Consider the following 20453-nt stretch of genomic DNA (forward strand, 5'->3'; position numbering starts at 1 on the left):
CTCCACTCTCAAATCCTACCAGTAGCTGTTACCAAGTGAAATCGGGTCTCCTCTGACCAGGCCACGGTTTTCCAGTCGTACAGGGTCCATCCGATATGCTCACAAGCCCAAGAGAAGCACTGCAGGCGATGTTGTGTTGTTAGCAAAGACATTCACGTCGGTCGTCTGTAGCCATAACGCACTAACGCCAGATTTCACCGCACTGTCCTAACTGATACGTCAGTCGTACCTCTCGCGTTTACTTCCGCGGTTGTTTCACGGAGTGGTGCTTGTCTCTTAGCACTGAAAACTCTAAGCAAACGCTTCTGCTCTCGGTCGTTAAGTGAAGACCGTTGGCAACTGCGTTGTCCGTGGTGAGAGGTAACGCCTGAAATTTGATATTCCCGGCATGCTCTCAACAAGTTGGATCTCGAAATATTGAACTCCCTAACGACCTACCAAATGGAACGTTCCATGCGTTTCGCTCCGCGTTCAAAGTATATTAATTCCCGTCGTGCGGACATAATCACGTCGGAAACTTTCCACATGAATAACACGAGTGCAAATGAAAACTGGTACGTTGCACTGCCCTTCTACACCGTGTATGCGCGATACTGTCGCCATCTGTACATGCGCATATCGTATCCCATGACGTTTGACAGCTCAGTGTAAGTCGGACGTAAGTTTCTGTCGTTTATAATTATATGTTGTAATGTAGGTTGTTACGAGCGTATTTATAAGTTGCAATTCTTTGTTTAAGTTTATTGCCCTTTCCTTGCGGTTACGTATAATATGCTGCATATTTTAATGGCATGAAATCTTTAAGTGTTCGAAATCAGAGCGTAAAATGGAAAAGTCTGATATGTGCTACAATTTTGTCGGTCATCGTATTGGATTCGGGTGGGGGCTGTTAGGCTGCAGATACTGCTCGCAATATTAGTGCCCTTTCACATTCTTTCGTTTTGACGTAAATTATTCGCTATATTCAATGGGCAGGGTTGAAATATCGGGGAAAAAGGAAGATATGATGTTCGGGTGTTACACCCCTTGGGAAACGAAGTCGTACCTGCATTTCGCTAAAGGAGTTTATAAAAGTCGCAATAAATCTAAATCAGAGTGACCGGACGGTGTTTTTCTGCGTCTTACTCCAGAACAAGAGTGTAGGGCTGTTATGCGCTCTATTTCAAAGTAACAAAAGTCATTCGGTGGCCACATATCGATTTTTTTTTTTTTTTGCATATTATGATCAGCCTCATCTAGCTTACCTATCGAATAACTTGACTGGTGAAGAAGTAGGGTATCTTTATGTTATCTACACCAAAATAAAATAATAGTAGAAAATTAACAAAAAAATCAACAAACTAAACATCTCAGGCAATAAACAGCCCGTGCGAGACCACAATGAAGGAGTTATGCATCCCGTGGTACAAAGTAGGTGTTGTCTACTATGAACTGCTTCAGAGGCTGCTTCTAGAGGTACGTCCACCGCAGTTATCCTTTGTAGTAGAAAACTGAGAGATGCTTTGCTTTTGCAACATAAGAAAAGGATTAAGTAGGCTTCAGTAAGTGTTGCTGCTGCACACTGATGACTTCATAAAGGAAACTTCTGATCTTGTACTCTCATTTTTTTTGACACACCAAGAATGAACTATACGCGTATTTTCTGCAATACAGTTGTATAATAATGATTTCTGTAACAGTGACAAATCAAATTATGACTATTTTTATTACCGAGTTCCACATTTCCGTTCAGTTTATAAGCAGCACTATGGAAATCTTTTTCACTTGGTATCCAATATCGAATGTTTGTCTTTCGGATTTTTCCTTGCGTTTTTGCGTAGTATTCGCACACAAAATCCAGCAGTAATCTGTATTCATTGAAGTATCCAGTGATTCTTGCTATCTCCTCCACGTTTCTCAAATACGGTGGTGGAACCTTTCCCCTTCTTCCTCAGTGACTACCTACAGGTTGTCAGGAAATATGTCGACATCTTAAAACAGAAAATGCAATATGAGACTCATGTTGCACTCCAGTGTTCTCAACTTCTGTTGCATGTTGTCCACAATCTTATTATAATTAGGCTGTTTATTGTCTACCAGAAAACTGTCCATAACTTCCTTAAATGAACTCAAATATTTTCCTCTTTAGGAATCATAGTAACTTCAAATTTTTCATCTCTTTAGCTAGGGCCCCGATGTGAGTAACCACGAAGATTCCTTCTCCACATTTGTCTTCTGACAGGGCTGGAAATTTGTTGCTGACATTTTGAAAAGAACCAAACAACCATAATCTTGGTCACGAGCTTTACAGTCTGTTTAATTGCACCAAGTTTTACTTGAAGAGTTGGTAAAGTAATTTCTTAGGCTCCACTAGGATACCCCTTATTATTTTATTAGTAACTGGTGTTAAACTTCCTTTTTTGGGCCACTGTCCTTTTTTCCAGTGTTTGTCTCTTGCCTTACTATCCCACTAATACAAACAACACGGATATTTTTAATAGTAATTTCAGATCTTCGCACAACAACCATAGATGTTCAACAATTTTCCCCGAAACAGATATCATAATTTCGTAATGCTCCCTCAGAACATTTGCGTATGTTACTGGAACTGAAGCCAGATAATTGTGTAGCAGAACGCCCATAAGATTTATTTTACTAGAATCGATACATAATCTCCAGTGATTTATATCATGCTTAATAGAACCCAGTCTGCTTATTAAGTCTAGAATGTTATTGCAGTGAACTCGGTTTTCTTCATCACTGAAATGCTGCAAGAAATCATTTTTCTGTTCGTGTAGAAACACTTAGACGTTGCAGCTATAAGTAAATTGCTTCCTTGTAGTCCGGAATCTATAAGCTCATCTCCACCCTTGGGAAGGTTTAAATGAAGATTTAAATCCCATGCTATATCATTAAAGTAGGCTTGTGATAATGGTTAGGGCGCATTTGATGCTTTAGGAACGAATGGGTGAAGTGATTATGATACGTAAACATTACAGGCTGTATCTGTCTGTAAGTGGCTTAGTTATAGGAATATCAGGTTATGTTCCACAGACTTCCTGGTAACGGCAAATGTGAATATATAATTCCTTTTTTTTACTCGTTTTTAAACCGTCCACGATACATATACAAATGTAACAGTCAGTACTGTAATTGTGAGGTTCCCTCCACACCGTTCGTGTGCCAAAATTTTCCGTCAAATTTCTTAAGTATTCAACACAAATACTGCACACTGTTTGTGGAGCCCAAATCATACACTTATCTTCCAGTTCGATTCCGGAAAACGTTCTTTAATCTTCTCCTACAAATGAGCTATCTGTTTAGAATCAGGATATGTAACGTTTTGTAGAGATTCCTCCTAATTTAATACAGCAAAGTCACTGGAGGCCTTTTCTTCTGTTATCTGAATGTAACTTCCTGTTCGAACTAATCTTCTTTGCTTAAGAAATGTTGCAGAAAGCTCACCACCGTCAGCAGCTTCGTAATAGACTAACGAAAACCTTGGACAACACATGAGATATTGAATGTGACTGATGAAATGAGAAAACATAATAATGCTCTACATGACGTAGAAAGGAATGAAATTCAGACCATCAAAAATGAGACTGAGAAGTAGGTATATGCAGCCTAAAAGAAAATTAAAGTTACCTTTTGGCGGAACCCCTCTTTACTGGTTGTCTTAATTATTTTCGTTCTGGTCTCCTAAACGTACTGCAAACTGTAAAGTGCATAAGCCAGACGGGACATTCTCGCTATTTTTTAGTGTTATCGGTAGTTATAATGTAAATATTATGAGTAGATGACTTTTTTACTGTTTTAGCATTAAAAATATAGCGAAATATTTTTATAAGGAATACTGTCATTGGCATTATCTTCTAAGCTATGAATAATATAAAATTTCAAACTATGAACATGAAATGGGCTTAAATCTCGCGAAGAATTTAGCCGTGGTAGTGAGTATAGTGTAAACTGTAATCGAGCTTTCGTTAACTGGAGGAAGAAGCAATACTTACCAGAACACATAAAGAGGAAGACAAAACGCTGACAGAACTGTTGGAATAATCTGCATTAAGCGAAAAGCTATTTCGTCTACAGAAATAAAAAATCACGAGGTGTCATATACTGATAATGATTATAATATACCTGTTGCTATTTCTTTGTAAATATGAGTTAAATGCACCTAAGGAATGGGTTTTCAACTTGCAGTATACTTAAGAGAGAGAGAGAGAGAAACCAAAATAACAATTACAGTCCCACCAACCTGAGCGTGGGTGGAGTTTCTACGCAGCGTCTCCCAGCTGGCGATGTTTACTCCTTATTTAATTCCTGATACTTCCATACTGGCGCAACTTCGAGGCCAATTCTCTAAATGTTCCATTCTGATTTACTTCACATTTTTGCACGTTACGGTAATAAAGGCTTAGATACCTATCGAAAATATACCTTTTAATATAAAAAAGTATATATAAAATATATCATAATGAAAAATTGTTAGCAAACAGAAAAATTGTATTTATGACTGACTGGTTTGCGATTAGAATGCTGCTACAGATTCTCAGTTTGCAATAACAATAAACAAGGTTCAAGATCAGTGAAATGGGGGGAAGAGGAAATAAACAGAGGGTGGGAGGAAATGGTCATAGAAACCGGAAGGAGGAGATGACCAGAAAGAATAGGCAGGAGGAAACGCAGAGAGAGGTGGGGTGGAGAATATGGACAGAGAGACCGGGGGGGAGGGGGGGAAGTGATAGGGAGAAGGGTAAGAAGGACCAAGCAAGAGGGTGAGGTAGACGCACAGAGACAGGGCAGAGAAGGAGATTAGGGCGTATATAGAATTCTTACGGGTATTAGAAATGTGTTCTTACTCTTTTATTCCCTTTCCATTGAAGCTGACTGAGCCGGGTACAGCTAGCTTCTACACTGCCGCTGCAACCTATGTCCATCTGCTTACTGTATTCAAGCCTCCGTATTCCGCAAATATATTTAATCTTTCATCCAGTTCCTTAACAGTTCCTTCCGCTACCAAACAGGCGACTTCTTGATGCCTCAGGATTTGTGCTCTCACTCCATTCTTATATTAAAGTTGTGATACAATTTTTATCTACCCAGTGTCATTCAGTGCGTCCTCATTATCCAATTTAATTTTGTGATCTTCATTTTTCTCTAGTATCTATTTTCAAAACATTATATCCGCTTCTTTTCTTAACTGTTTATTTTCATTTGCATCCTAGGCTAAGCCCTAGACAAATATATTACAAAAAGAGTTCTAATAATTAAATTTGTATTAACTCTCAGTAGGTCTCTCTTTTTCACAAACTCCTTTTTTGCTAATGCCGCTCTATATTTTGTATCTTCTTTGGGCTTCCAATCTTTATTTATAATGCTGACTAAATGAAAGAAGTCATGTTATTTCCAAATTTTTCCCTCAGCAACGACTGATTCTGTTTCTCCATTCCAATAACATTGCTCTACTTTCGTTGATCTTATATAATAATGTATTTTCAAGACACTATCCATTCTTTACAGTTTCTCTTCCAATTTTTTTAATCCACAAAGTATGTAATAAATTGAAATTTGCCATTCTCTAACGTAACTACAAAGCCTTTTGATCAGTACTTCCTCGAGTGCTCCTACATTATTGAAATTTGCCATTCTCTAACGTAACTACAAAGCCTTTTGATCAGTACTTCCTCGAGTGCTCCTACATTTCTCGTCAACCAAACTCATCGTCTCTGATCAATTGCAGCAATAGCAATTTCTTCATTCCTCTGTAATTTAGTCATATCAGTACTTTGCGACCATGACTTATAAAACTGATAGTTCTGTTTTATTCGCATCTGTCACATCCGCCTTCCTTTTAACTGTAAATACTGCAGCCTTCTTCAAGTATGTGTTTATATCGCCTGTACCACACACGCTGTATACAAAGTGGAACGATAATGTGGTGCCATTTTCACAAAAAGTTCTAAATAATTTTGAGCTAATGTAATTCACTCCATATGCTTATTCTGACTTAGTTGTTCTAGTGCTCTGTCAAATACGTTCTTTTTTTAGCATACTATCACATATCGAGGCATCTCACCTTCATCGCCTTCCCTTCCTACAATATTGTCTTCAATCTCTGTTTTACATGTATTCTTTCCACCTTTAAGATTTAACTTATTTGTTTAGTACTGGCTGTCCTGACATTTCTCAATTTTTATATAGCTGCTTCACTTTCCTCCAAACGTCTCTTTCATTTTGTAATATGCAGCAACCATACTAGCCGTGGTCACGCAGCTTTCAGATTTCACTTCTTTGCTTAGTACTGGCTGTAATTATACAGATACTTTTCTTCTTCCCAAAGGTTTTTTTCATTTTAGAATAGGCAGCTAGCCATAGTCACATGTTTCTTCTTCCTCTTCTTCTCCTTCTTGTTGTGGTGGTCTTACAGTTGTAGCCGCATTTCGCATCTTTTTATACAAACGCCTCGATCTTGCCAGTCTTCTTCGTCTTCTTCTATTCCATTTCTCTCCGTCGCTTTTTGATACTAATTGGCTGCACTTTCCGTGGGCTCCCTCTTCTTTCCTTCCAAGAGGTTGCTATGAAAGTACTTCCTGGACCGTATGTCTTCATCCAATCTTTTGACATGCCCAAACAATACTAGTAGTCTTTTTTTCTATTTTGTCCGTAATACTATAATGAGTCTGCCTCCTTCCTCTTATTTCCTGGACTGATGACCTCAGAAGTTAACTCCCATAGTGCTCAGAGCCATTTGAGCCATTCTTATTTCCTCTTTTCTTACGTAGTCCACTCGGGAAATTCGACATTCTCTTTTAATTCTTTCTGTGAGTTCCCAGCACTCACTCCCCTAGTTTGTTATTGGTTCCCCAATGGATTTCCATAGGAACATTTTAACGTTTAACCTAATTTTTGAGAAGCCGCCTTTCCACGTTGCGACAGGAACTTAAACTATTTACACACTGTAGTAAGATGTCCGTTAATGTACAAGTTATTTTCCCTTTCTCTGCATCATAGATATTTCGTCTTCTTAAAATTAGTTTGCAAATTCCACTTTTAACAGTCTTCCAACTACTTTGTAAACATTCAAGATAAATGCTCTTCGTCGTTTTCTGCAACGACCTGATCATCGGCGTAGAAAAATGTGTACAAACACTGGTGCCTTACTTCAGTCCCCATGCGCCTGCACTTTCCACACCATAGATCCAGTGCCTTCTGCATATATATCTTTAGAAGTGCGAGAGCAGACACAATCTTTACTTCAGTCCTTTAGTTATTCTGAAGATTTTTCTAGAAATTTCTCCCCCTACTTTAATGACACATTCTGACGAATTGTAGAGATTTATGATACTTATTATCTAAATTTTTGGCAGTTTCCTCACCACAGCACCTCGGAAAATAGCTCTAGTGTCCAGTGCTTTTACCAGATCTATGAAGACCAATTGACTACTTAGATTCCATTCCAACTTCTTTTCCACGATCAATCTTATTATTGATTTCAAAATCCTCCCTTACAGCCTGCAAATTGAACTAAGCCACTGAAACCAAGATAATTGCTACAACCTCTCTTGTTTCCATTTTTATGCGTGGGGCTTAGAAACGAAAAGTTTCACACTGCTGGAATTTCCTTTCCTCACCACATGCATTTATTAAATAACTAGTTCGGACCATCAAACAGAATGCTTGGACCTTACCGCATTAATTCTACTGGTAAATTTCCAGGCCCTGGTGATTTCCCAGTTTTCATTTGTGCAGCTGCCTTCGTTACATCTTTCGTGGTTATTTTCTGTGTCGCTTCATCCTACTGATTCTTCTGTACCTCTCACTCTGTTTCCTTGTTTCTACTGATTTTTATTTATAATTTGGAACTTTATACTTAAACGTTTGCATTTTCTGTCAGTCAATTTTTTTTTTTTTTGCATCTGAATTCTCTTGTGGCTGCATTAGATGCATTTTTATATTTCCTCGTTTGTCAGCTACACTCTTTCCTCCCATTTGTTGTTGAAGGATTTTGCTAATCTATTATTAATGCTGCTGACAGTGGTAGGCCTTTTTGCATTCTTATTTCATAAAATGAGAAGTTAAGTGCTAAAAGAAATGTACAGTCAGCTAACAGAAGAATTGATAACGTTAATAATTTATCCAATAACCAAGACGAGAAGTTTGTGTAGCTTGTGTAGTTATTCGATGTCGATGAAACTGACATTTTAGCCAAGCGCTTCTATTCCTGATGGAGATTAAGAGTGGGCTACAATGACATAACGAATAGTCGCTTTGACTTACAGCCAACTTTTTGGTTGGCAGGAGGCTTAAGAGAGGAAAATTATAATGATTGCGCCAGCGATGAAAGAGGAGTATTCTCTAATTAAATCTCCCTTTTCCTCTTTTATGGTATTCAAATTGCAGTCAATGAATTTGGATATTACTTTTTAACAAAGCTTTTGCTCCGGCACCTAGTCACAGAAACGCGAATAACACTTACTGACCTTTACATTTAGTCAGCATGGCGGCTGTCTGTTCCGATTCTTTGAAACATATGTAGGCTCTCAAGGAACAGCTTAGGTGTGGAAATGTTATTCCTACTTGAGATGCTGTAACATCCTAGAATATGTTTGTCAGGTTACATCCTGTAGTAACTGAGAATTATCCTGCTATATTCACTTGAATTATTCCTGTCATTGTAATTAAATATTCTTAATGATTCGGACTTAATGGGTGATATCGAGTTAGTAAATTTATATTTATAACCCATGGAAGTTTGTTCAACTGCTAGTAATATCTTCTTTACGTTGCAAATTATCCGTCTTAACCCTCATAGTGAAGGAGTGCTGAATAATATAGGTGTGTGTTAGCATAGTGGCATTGTTGACACGCCTCATAGACGAGATCTTTACTTCAGCGACAAAGCTGTAGAGCAAAGCGTGAAAAACTTGCAGAATTCCATAGTCGTTAACGCCTGAATTCTTACCTGCCGAGGTAATGGTTAATTTTTTTTGTGCCTACGTAAAACTGTTGACTGTGTAGAGGCAGTGAATAATTTGTTACGAGGGTATCATAATGCGTATACTCCTGCTGCTACATTTCCATACTTTCGTGGAAGCGCAGTAACATCGCTTCAGTATGACTGTGAGCTGCACGTGGACACAGATTGTTTCAAGGCCAGAAGCGTAACATACTGTTAAATAGAGACAATTTGAGCAACCTCGTTTTGCGGATGCTTCGTTTTACAAAAACTGACATTCGTTGTCAAATTATTATGATTTTAATTATGTAAAACCATAGTTGCTTCTAGATTATACAACGTTCAAAAAGCTTATAGGAATGCAGCCAGGTGGCAGCATTAGTAACCACCGACATTTGGACAGGTGCAGACCTGTCATTTTCAAGGCACAAGTGCAGCAAGGAAGCTTTTTGCAAAGTAATTTACAACCTCGATTTACAGAGCGCATCCGGAAAGCTAACTCAAATACACACTGTTCCGCGTATTTGAAACACAGAAGTGCAAGGCTCAGCTGTGGAAATATTCTTTCTGTTTGAGATACTGCAACATCTCCGAATATGAAACTTCCTGGCAGATTAAAACTGTGTGCCCGACCGAGACTCGAACTCGGGACCTTTGCCTTTCGCGGGCAAGTGCTCTACCAACTGAGCTACCAAAGCACGACTCACGCCCGGTACTCACAGCTTTACTTCTGGCAGTACCTCGTCTCCTACCTTCCAAACTTTACAGAAGCTCTCCTGCGAACCTTGCAGTTCGAGTCTCGGTCGGGCACACAGTTTTAATCTGCCAGGACGTTTCATATCAGCGCACACTCCGCTGCAGAGTGAAAATCTCATTCTGGATCTCAGAATATGTTTAACTTTCATAATGGAGTAGCCGAGAACTATCGTGCTTTATTCACCTCATATTCCTGTCATTTACAATAAGACAGTCGACGACAGAAGCTATCGATAGTTAATGTTAATAACCAACAGATGAGATTGCATTAACTTTATCTCTCCGTTACTTTGGAAAGGGAGAGAGCAGGAAACCACTCTGGATTTAAGAAAAACATCCATATCTATGTTTGAGGTCACTAGCTAATTTAATTCATACTGCTTCCTTAAAAAATTATCACAATAGTTGGAAGTACGTCCCAGCATCTCTCTATTTCTATATTGCGAATGAGCGGGGCCAAGGTAGTGTTGTGAAATAGGAGATTTGCTCGGATTATGCTCAGTACACCAGTCCTCCACGGTTCTGATATCTCACCAATACATGGCATGCCACAAGTGTAAGAAATATGATAGACACCCGCCTTGGCCGGCCGCGGTAGTCTAGCGGTTCAGGCGCTCAGTCCGGAACCGCGCGACTACTACGGCCGCAGGTTCGAATCCTGCCTCGTGCATGGATGTGTGTGATGTCCTTGGGTTAGTTAGGTTTAAGTAGTTCTAAGTTGTAGGGGACTGATGACCACAGATGTTAAGTCCCATAGTGCTCAGAGCCATTTGAACCATTTGAACACCCGCCTTACGGAAACCAACACTATCCTTTACGGTTCCTAAAACGATGCTTATCTTAGGTAGTGGTGAAAAACACATTCCATATCATGACTAAGCAGAAAAAGACGATCCTGTTGCAAATGCTTCCTGTGTAAGGCAAAAAAGCGGTAAAATTTAGTGGCAGCTCTGTACTGTCATCGTCATGGTCGGTCGTTGTTGTTGATGTAGTCTTCTGTCCAGAGACTGGTTCGATGCAGCTCTCCATGCTACTCTATCCTGTGCAAGCTTCTTCATCTCCCAGTACCTACTGCAGCCTACATCCTTCTGAATCTGCTTAGTGTATTCATCTCTTGGACTCCCTCTACGATTTTTAAGTTCCACGCTTCCCTACAATACTAAATTGGTGATCCCTTGATGCCTCAGAACGTTTTCTACCAACCGATCCCTTCTTCAAGTTGTGCCACAGATTCCTCTTCTTCCTACTTTTCAATACCTCCTCATAGTTACGCGATCTACCCATCAGATCTTCACCATTCTTCTGTAGCACCACGTTTCGAAAGCTTTTATTTTCTTCTTGTCTAAACCATTTATTGTTCATGTTTCACTTCCATAGATGGCTACACTCCATAAATATTCTTTCAGAAAGGACTTCGTTACACTTAAATTTATTCTCGATGTTAACAAATTTCTCTCCTTCGCAAACGCTTTGCTTGCCAAAGCCAGTCTATATTTTATATCCTCTCTACTTCGACCATCGTCAGTTTTTTACTTCCCTAATAGCAAAACTCATCTGTTACTTCAAATGTCTCATTTCCTAATCTAATTCCCTCAGCATCACCTGATTTAATTCAACTACATTCATTTACACTGGTTTTGATTTTCGTCTGCCTCTTGCACCTTCCTCGCCAGATAGAAGGGTTTTGTCACGGCTGGCTCTCCCAAGACTATCAGTAGTTCTAATAGAATGTCGTCTACTCCTGGGACGTTGTTTTGACTTCCGTCGTACAGTACTCTGTCAAATTCTTCACGCAGAGTCAGAACTCCCATTCCATCTTCATCTACGTCCTCTTCCACTTTCATAATATTGCCCTCAAATACGTCGCCCTTTTATACACCTTCTACATAATCCTTCCACCTTTCTACTTTCCCTTGTTTTCTTAGATCTGGTTGTACATCGGAGCTCTGGATAATCGTACATTTCTCCAAATGTCTCTTTAATTTCCCTGTAGGTAGTGTCTATTTTATCCCTAGTGATACATGCTTCTAGAACGTTACATTTGTCCTCCAGCTACCCCTCCTTAGCCATTGTGGTCGATGTGAGTTTGCTTCCAATAAACGGCATGTCCTAACAACACATCTAGGAAGATAAGGCAGCCATTCTTTTCCCCTCCATTCTGAAACTAATATTTGGGTGGATTCACTTCAGATTTTCTAAAAAAAAAAAACGTTTAAATTATCAGTACTATGAGGCCACACAACGTTAGTATCGTCTACATATCTGAAAAATAACGCAGGTTTCAGAGCCGCCGTCTCCGAGACACGTTCCTCGAAGTTTTACACAAACAAAGTGGCCAAAGAAACTGGTACAGCTGGCTAATATCGTGCAGGACCCCCGTGAGCAGGCAGAAGTGCCGCAGCGCGACGTGGCATGGACTCGACTAATGTCTGAAGTAGAACTGGAGGGAACTGACACCATTAATCCTGCTGCACTGACCGCAAATCCGTAAGAGTACGAGGGAGTGGAGATCTTGTCTGAACAGCACGTTGGAAGGCATCCCAGATATGCTCAATAATGTTCATGTCTGAGGACTCTGGTGGGCAGCGGAAGTGTTTAAACTCAGAAGAGTGTTCCTGGAGCCACTCTGTAGCGATTCTGGACGTGTGGGGTGTCGCACTGTCTGCTGCAATTGCCCAAGTTCATCGGAATGCACAATGGACATTAATGGATGCAAGTAATCAGGCAGGATGTTTACGTACGTGTCTCCTGTCAGAGTCGTATCTAGACGTATCAGGGGTCCCATATGACTCCAAATGCACACGCCCCACACCTTTACAGAATCTCTACCAGCTTGTACAGTCCCCTGCTGGCATGCAGGGTCCATGCATTCATGAGGCTGTCTCCATACCCGTACACGTCCATATGCTCGATACAATTACAAACGAGACTCATCTGACAAGGCAGCATGTTTCCAGTAATCAACAGTTCAATGTCGATGTTGACGAACCCAGGCGAGGCGTGAAGCTTTGTATTCTCGCAGGCTCTTTCTCCGGCCTCAGCAATGTGCGAGATTTGGTATTTTTCCGGATTCGTGATACTCACAGTACAGTTGTAAGATGGTCGGTCGCATAGGAAAATTCCCACTTCATCGCTACCGCGGAAGTACTGTGTCCCATCACTCGTGCGCCAGATATAATACCACATTAAAACTCACTTAAATATTGATAACCTGCGGTTGTCTCAGCAATAACCGGTCTAACTTGCTGTCTTACATAGGCGTCATAGTCTGCTGTTCACATATCTGTGTATTTGAATACACATGCCTATACCAGTTTTTTGGCGCTTCAGTGTAGAAGATAACCGGTTGCTTATCACAACTTCGTCAATCTACCTTAGCAGTGGTTAACTGGTTTCTATTAATACTGTCTAACGTTTATTCGTTAGTTTATTGAACATAACGGGATTACATGATAGAGACCATAACTACGAACAATGTATTCTCCCATTCGCACCCATTATCTCAAACAGTCTCACAGTGTTCTGTACAGACTTTCTACCTTACATGCATAGAAACTCATTAGGGTAAAGACATTTTCAAGCCGATTTTTAGATATATTTTCCTCGTCGTTGCTCAACAAGTAGTGTGAAAGGTCATACAAGTTCAGAAGTCCCTTTTGTGAAGCCAACAACTACAATAGCAAATTCTGATACACCGTCATTGGTCGTTCTTCTTATATTGAGACTGTCATGTATCTCAGTTGTTGACAATAGTGACCAATTGCAATGGACATGCTTCAGAAAGCAGTTCAAAGTATACAACACCTACTTTGAGCCACGAGATGAATGAATTATTGTCGTAAACAGACGTAGAACATTGCCAGAGATGTTTATTTCACGTATTTGTTGTTTTATGCCTCAACCAGTAATTTCTTTTAATGTCGAAAACAGGAAGTTACCACAGCTCATCAACATTCAAGGTATTCGATACGAATTCTTGATGAGGAAGCTGATGTACGTATATGACCATCGTTTGATTTTTGTTTCCTTGCACTAGACCACACAGCCCTCATAGAGCTTGTTGAGCAATAGCTCGGTGTAGATTACCGTATGGCCGCTGTCTTTTAGAATAGCGCGATTTTACTAACCTACACTGCGGAAACGCTGGGATGATGCTGTTTCCAGGATGCGTTAAACTAGAATCATCAGACCATTTTTTCCCAGAGTGTTGAATCTTGCCCATTGGAAGTGCCACATGAATCACGCCATAACGGAGCTAAGTGAAACGGACTAATATAACGAGCATTATCGACAGCTTAACACTACCCACGCCCCTCCTCCCCTCTTTCCCTCCACCACCCATTCTTCGTGCTGTCAATACAAAAAGCGGACAAAATGACGCACATATTACACATTTCAGTTTAACACTCCTGTTTCTAACGCTTAAACAACGCTCTTTGTAACTTCGAAATTTGCAACATTTTATATATCATCACAAGAACAAAGCTAGAAAGTCAAGTAAAACATTACAGTTTATAAATATAATTTTAGCAACCTTTGTTAAAAGATGGAATCATAAACATTACAAACATATGTACCAACTTATTTAATTTGCTGGAAATGATAGGTTATATAATTCAACATTCCTCCTGTTATATGCTACATGAACAATTTTGCTCACTCGGATTATAGATGTCATTTATCGCAAAAAACAAGCCACAGTAGTAAATAATTTATTGCTTGCCAATGCGAGTGCTGCAAAGTGCGTTGTAGATCACAGGCTCAGGGGGCAAAGTAGTGCGACAACCTGAGCAGGCGCCGTCTGGCGCCACGCAGAGGAGAAATTATGAAGAAAAAAACTGATCCGAACAAGGCTGACAACAGTTTTCTATTGCTATCGAATAAGAAAGTATTGCACATTATATTTGTAGAAACCTCAAACTGATGCTTTTAGCAGACGAAAAGCAGTTTAAAAAATAGCAAAAGTTTCCCCGCGTGTTTGCTGTGGGTACCTGATGTCTGGTGGGTTGGTGCTTTCACAATATTCCGAAGGTCTCGTGTTTGATATCACCTTAGCTACAAACTTCAACACTTATCGAAAGGCGTCCTTCAACGCTGAGGAAGACACGTAGAGAACGTCGACATAAGCCACTGTAAGCCATCACATTTTAATATCATGAATCCTACTAACAGCTGGAGTAAAGTCGATTTAAATTAGGTCATGACAGAGAGAGCTTCAGCAGAAAACATTACTCTATTCGTTTGTCAAATATCTGTACCCTCTAGACGCGTTATTAATAAAATTATTTAGTATTGCACCCAGCGACAGCAAGGTTTACATTTCTTTCGGGAACTATAGAAGCACTGTTTCCACTCGATTTATGAAGCCTAGTAGGTTGTTGTATCAGTAATGAGTCCGAAACGGAAACTGTCAACTATGACATCACGGCTAGATTATATTTGTCTAACATTTAACTTAATATTTTAGCTGTTATGGGTAACAGAAAGAATTGGTTAGTTTTGACGAGTTTTAACAGTAAAATCTTCCTTTCGAGCAAACCACCGGCGAACCACCACATGAGACACGTTCCTGAAATAGCAACTGGCCGGTCCCAAAATCGTTAGGCTCAGTGGCTTTTAGAGGTTCGTAATAGACGGTGTAACAGAATCCCTGGAATCTGTCCCACGAATATAGGCATTAAACCATGTTGATTTAAATAAAAAATGTGCTTACGGGTTTTATCTCATCCACCTTAGCGACCCACAGAATGACCATCAGAAATGCGTAATATGTTCGAACTGTTTCGTCTCAAGTCTGAGTGATGAGTCCGTTCGTTTGTACCATAACGCAAAATGACAGGACAGTAGGAAAGCCTCTAAAACACGTGAAAAGCTAGAACCAGTATGGAAAAAACAAAAAGCTCTATCAGTTTACGAACTCCTCTTCATGTCAAGCAAAAATGCGCTAATCACGAAGAATGAGTTATTACTGGCTGTGATTCTCGTAGATTTTCTTTCCTTCTTTTACGACAGAAGCAAATGGCCCCTTTATTAAACCGATATAGCTTGAAATTCACCCTTTGTTAATTCTTAACTTCGGTCCAGGCGGTATCTCACACTCTGTTACCTGTGCAGAACTTTAGGGACACATGATGAGTCTGCAGTTCGTTGGTGGCACTGCGTCTCCTTGCCTGCTGTCCTATTTAACAGACAGAAAAGTTCTGCTGTTCAGCATAACCATAAGGCGAGAGTTCAAGCGCATTACGTCACCGATTGTACCTACTAAGCAACAAGAGATGAAGCAGAGGGTAATGACTTCGAACTCCGGTTTCATCAAGTTACGTGTAAATATGCTAGATAAACATTAAATTCGGCAGCTCGTCGATTTCCTACGTACCGTCAAAAGCTATAAGGTGTCATCAACAATAGTCAGTATGAAACGACAAGGTGTCTATTTTGAGGAATTTCTATTGCAAACAAGGTTTTACAGTAGGTCATGAAAGTCTTATATCGTGTAATAAATCGACACTGTCAAGTTTTATTGTTCCTTTTCGTTATTATTTTGTATTTTCCGACAGAAAAAACGAACATCGCTACCTACACAACGGAAATTCAGTAAAACTATTTAATCTCTTCTAATTGTAATTTAATTTTCCTCTCACTAGTGCACATAACAGTGCGAAGAAAATGGATAATACTCTTGAAACTGAGTAAAGATAAATTTTCTGAAGATGAGAGAAGTCTGCTTGTGGGCCTCATTTCCAAAAATGAGGAAAAAAAGGAAACAGACCGCGTAAATTGCGCGACAAAGACAAAGCACGGGAAGAGTTTGCAAAGAAACTGTTTCAGTTCAAATGAATTTGTAAAGAAAAGAACGGTGAAGCAAGCGAAAATGTTTTTGTTTTATTACAGCTAAAAAAAATAAAAGAGAAGCAGCAAGAGCGCGTAAGAAAATGTCGGAGCTTACGGGAGCGAGAAAAAATATAAAAAAATCTACGTAACCACGGGTTAGATTTGCTTCTTAAAAACTCCACAAAGAAGAATGTGAGTTGCTTCAGATGAAAAAGATAACAGAAAGAAACAAGTAAGAAAACGAAAAACCGAAGGCGTTCGTGCTACAGATGAAGCTTTTTTATTACACAAAAAAGCGAGTTCCTGTATCCCAAAGCTTAGCAGAAGTGAGAAAATAATAAGAAAACTGAGCTTATGTCACAATCTTTGTGTTCACGTTCATTTTTTGATAGTAAAAATAATAATTTAAGAATAATGTAGTTTTTCTTTACGTAAAGAGATAATTAATTTATTTTCGCTTTCATTCAACGAATCATTCTAGTAATACACTTTTTGCTCATAATTACCACTATGGGACACTCTAATATTGCTGCGTTTATTCCCAACTGTACATATGTAAATAAATTACTGCAACATGAACAAAGCTTCTTTTATGGAACTTAAACCGTCACATTTCACGAGTTTTCCAGCATAACGTTTGTAGGTGTATGAAAAATGGCCTTTCCCTTAGGTTTTTGACAGAACATAACAGTAAGATATGTTAGTTTGTTTACAACATATTAAAATTTCATCAAGTGACATGTATTCGACATATTTTAATACACATTTCTCGTAGAGAAAACGGTTTTCAGTTCTGCTCAGTTGGGAACTCCAGGTCCATCGCATGGAATTGTGACACCAGGTACCTATATTTCCTCAAACATCAAACAATATCTTTTAATTTATATTTTTTCCTCAACTTAGTTATGTAGTTACTCATCTTGTGGGGACTCTTCTTTCTTTGTCTGTATAGCAATGTCGTGTAACACGGAAGTAACCACTATAATTATTAGCGATGTTGTTACACTACAAGTAATGGTGCAAATCTATACCCATTATCACCTAGTAAATATCCTTGAATTCTTCCTGTTTCAAATAACAATCTAATTTCTGGGTTGTCAAAAATAAAACTCTCATGAACGGACCATGGTGAGCGACCTACTACATTCCTAATTATCAGTTTAGTATCGCGAACTGTCTGGGTATTAACTGATAAATAAAGCTTCCTATTGCGAAATGCTTCCGTAATATGATCACCAGATGACAGAATTTGTATATGAGTGCAGTCGATAGTTACCATTACTCTAGGGAAGATAAGAACTGAATAATTGAACAGACTTCATCACCTTGCGGAAATTCCACATATAGGGGTCTAAGGGAAGCATATATCGACAGATAGCTGCCTGAGAATCTACATTCAGGTGTGCTACTACCATTTCAAAAGACCCTTTAGCATAGAAACGCAGAGTTAAAAGCAGCTTTTGCGTTGGAGTAAGAGGGTGCCCTGTCTATCTGCAGTCCGAGCCAGAAGATTTCATACCACATTTTTGGACAGTGTGTGTCTTGTAATGAATTTTATTTAATTCATTGCGTAGAAGTGGTCACTGTGCTTAGAAATTACTTTTTTATATCATAGATTTTCTAGCATATTTCTGTACAATAGTTCTGCATCAAAATTACCTCTCATATTCAGAGCTAGAAGACATTAATAGGTATAAAGTACCTAAACTACCTTTATAGTAATTCCCAAGTATTCCAACTGAAGTGAATCTTTCTTCTTAAAATGAATCGTCTGATTCAAAACCGGCAATCTTGACGACGATTTTGACGATCGTAATAATGAACAGACATCGATGAAAGGCAAAAATGGAAGTTGCACGACTGTCAAGTTTAGACAGTCGTAACATTCGTAAACGATGAAACTTCCTGGCAGATTAAAACTGTGTGTCCGACCGAGACTCGAACTCGGGACCTTTGCCTTTGCCTTTGCCCGCGAAAGGCAAAGGTCCCGAGTTCGAGTCTCGGTCTGGCACACAGTTTTAATCTGCCAGGAAGTTTCATATCAGCGCACACTCCGCTGCAGAGTGAAAATCTCATTCTGGAAACATCCCCCAGGCTGTGGCTAAGCCATGCCTCCGCAATATCCTTTCATTCAGGAGTGCTAGTTCTGCAAGGTTCGCAGGAGAGCTTCTGTAAAGTTTGGAAGGTAGGAGACGAGGTACTGGCAGAAGTAAAGCTGTGAGTATCGGGCGTGAGTCGTGCTTCGGTAGCTCAGTTGGTAGAGCACTTGCCCGCGAAAGGCAAAGGTCCCGAGTTCGAGTCTCGGTCGGGCACACAGTTTTAATCTGCCAGGAAGTTTCATATCAGCGCACACTCCGCTGCAGAGTGAAAATCTCATTCTGGATTCGTAAACGATGCTTGGTTGAATCAGGTGCAATTATTCTCGTACTATTACTATAATTATTATCACTAACACTAACTTCGTTTCTCATTCTAAATTTAATTGCTTTTTCAATCGATTAAGCATTGTTATTACTACATTTGTCTTGATATAATTTTTCTTTCTATTTACTGTTAATATAAGGGAGATTAAACTCTGATCTCATTTTTATGGCTTAACGATGATGTAGTGTGATGTATTACGTAGCAGTAATTTCCTCCGATGAAACCAAAGTAGAGGTAAATAAATCCGGGCAAATGCAAGTAGGGATCACGCTCAGAAGCTTCCGCACAAACTTAACTATGTGTGTAGATATGTCCCAGGCCTTTCGAGAATCCTTTAGTTTATTCTCAATTTTTGCGTATTTTGCACTGAACATTATAATTTTTTGTTTCATTTATTAATTTAGGAGACATTTAAATATGCTATGGTAACTACCAGTTGCAGATGTACTGCCTTCGTCTACCCTTATTCTTGTGGCTATTACTAGTGAGATTTAGCGGAAGTCTACAGAGAGGGAAACACGACAACCAGCTATAGGGCTATTGTTGTCACAGAGATGTCGAATAGTTCTGTGTACTCTTCAACGGATATTTTATGGCATATCGCAGCCTCATGCCAAACAATGAAACTGCTAGCGTGCATCAATTAGCGGTATTACTTTGCTGTGAAACATTACGGAGGCGAAGAATGTCAAGGAGTGTTTGTAAAATGAGCAGTCCGTAATAGCCCTGCAGTGCTAGCGCTGGTGTATATCTGAACTTAATACATCTATCTGTTCCTGGAAAAAAAGGGTCTTCACAAATGAACATAGAGATAGACAACCAGACTGACAAGTATGCGATCCTATAAGGGTTTGGTTTTTTCCCTACTGATGTACGGAACTCTAAAAAGTTGATAAACAAAGAAGTACGTACTTCATTTGGAAAGAATGGAATTGCCCTAGTTCCCAGTCATCTTGAGAACATCGCAGGAACAGGCACAGAATTTCTATATCTTTATTTTATACTAGGTAAGGTGTATGACTGAAACTCTCTTCCATCGCAGTTACCTTTTACTTTGTTATTAGGATTTAGGTACCAAAATGAAAAGATGGTGCAACACGTGGATGCAGATGAGAAACATAGTTTCTTCGTTTCATTATTCTCAGGTTGCTCTTTTCATTGAAGAAGGGGGAACTGTACACGAGCTGTTGCGTCTACTGAACACTGCAAGGAGCCAGTACGGCAGTGGTGAAAGCAGTGATTGCATCCGCAACCGTTACAAAAGAATGGTGGACAAGCTGTACAGATGCTTCCAGGTTTGTGTTTCTCTTTGCTCTTCAAAGTCTCAAGTAGTTTATTTTTATTTTTTGAAGGTTTTCGAAGAAATGATATTGATTCTTATTTCTGTTCGGTTTCTACAAAACTCCGCTGTTTGTTTGCTATCAGAAATCGATATAATTCCATTTTTATACCATTACGACAATATTCTTGGTGTAAAGGCGTCCTTTAAATGCCGTTTGCT

Source organism: Schistocerca americana, chromosome 1, assembly GCF_021461395.2.
Source record: "Schistocerca americana isolate TAMUIC-IGC-003095 chromosome 1, iqSchAmer2.1, whole genome shotgun sequence".
Classification (NCBI taxonomy): Eukaryota; Metazoa; Arthropoda; class Insecta; order Orthoptera; family Acrididae; genus Schistocerca; species Schistocerca americana.